This window comes from Austrofundulus limnaeus, unplaced genomic scaffold, assembly GCF_001266775.1.
Source record: "Austrofundulus limnaeus strain Quisiro unplaced genomic scaffold, Austrofundulus_limnaeus-1.0 Scaffold106, whole genome shotgun sequence".
NCBI lineage: Eukaryota > Metazoa > Chordata > Actinopteri > Cyprinodontiformes > Rivulidae > Austrofundulus > Austrofundulus limnaeus.
This window is the reverse complement of record NW_013952508.1, coordinates 1,691,008-1,692,526: the sequence shown is the minus strand read 5'-3', so window position 1 is coordinate 1,692,526 and position 1,519 is coordinate 1,691,008. Positions and strand designations below refer to the sequence as shown.

The 1,519-nt window shown below is 35.8% G+C and overlaps 1 protein-coding gene across 1 annotated transcript in view; it reads right to left on the bottom strand.

Moving 5' to 3' along the window:
• The window catches only part of LOC106521322 (cadherin-6), a gene marked incomplete in the record, with an annotated part of 48,929 nt that extends 48,140 nt beyond the window's left edge, over positions 1–789 (bottom strand). The window contains 1 exon segment of the mRNA XM_014013849.1: positions 687–789.
• Between the last annotated feature and the right edge of the window lie 730 nt (positions 790–1,519).

Genomic DNA, 1,519 nt, shown 5'->3' with positions numbered 1-1,519 from the left:
AAATGTATACATTTTTACATGCTTTTCACTGAATTTGTTTAATTTAACTTTGTTAATTTGGAGTCTAACAGCGCAACTCAAGTTAGAAATCCAGCAGTGTTTATTTTTTTTATTTAATGTTATATTTCACACAGTTCAGGTTAAAATCTGTTTCAGATGTGTGTGTGTTTGTTGATTTCAGGTGTGTGTGTGTGTGTGGGGGGGGTCTGTTTCTGTGATTTAATTATGAATTTATTTGTATCACGAGGAGACAACCTCTGAGAAAAAAATGTGACGATTTCTGCACAAAACAGCAATAAACTAAAATATGTTTCAGAATTTTGTATCATAAATGTCTGTTCAACTAATTCTGACCAATTCGGTTAAATTTCAACATATTTCCTGGATTTTTATAATTATTATAAAACGTTACATTTTTAAATTTCACAGACACAAAAGTTGCTGACTTACCTCCTGTAAACAAGAAATATAAAAACTCTTCTACAAAAACCACTTTAAATAAACCGTAATAAAACTCCTAATTAATTTTTTCCCCTACAAGACATCAAATTATTTAATTTAGTTTATTTAGGAGCCGGAGATCCTGCAGCAGAAAGCCGAACCGAGCCAACATCACAGCGGGCCTTTCATTAGGTCTGAACCCGCTGAGGAGACGCTCAAACCCGGGGAGAAGCAGCGGAACTTACCGGGATGATCCGAGGCTGGAGCCCAGCGGACTGCAGCTGTGAGCGGCTTGTGTGTGCCTCCTCCTCCCGCTGTGTGAACCTCCGCACCACGCTCCACTCTGCCCCCTCCCTCCACCAACACACTGCAGCTGAGGTATGGCAAGCCATTTTAGCATAAAATCGGTTTCACGACACTTCCATTCCAGATATCTGAAATTGAATTATGACTAGTCATATTTGTTTCATATTTGTTTCATATTTAAGATATCTCTAATTACATTTTGACTAGTAGAATGACGTCAGATTTACCATTGATTGCTATGGAGGCTTCAGTTCCAGATACAGTGTCTTAAAAGGAGTTTTGACTTGTCAAAAACCCACAGTTTCACACAGTTTGGTTTCTTACAAATGGCAGAGATGTAGTTATGATACAGATCACTATCACAAATGAAAAATCTGAGCTTTCATGCTGAAATACTTTGTTTTGTTATTTAACAAAGACTATAAGTATTTATATCTAACTATAGCTTTATTTTATAAACCATGAATTGGATCCCGTGTCCCATCCTAACAGAATGTGTAGGAAACACTGTAGCCTACATATTTATGTATGTGTGGATGAATACATACATTTTTTTGTTTCTTCCTTTTTCTCCTGTTAACGGGTGTTTGTTAAGGGTGTTTTTTATTGTCTTTCTTTTACTTTATTTATAAATGGCTCAAAACAAACTCAAACGTTAAGAAAGACAGACATATAGCATATTAATAAAAGTATAAATGAAAAAGAACAGAAATTTGTTGTGTCTCAGTGGTTAAAATTAGGTGCATCAGCAGCAAAGTGACAGGCAATGCAC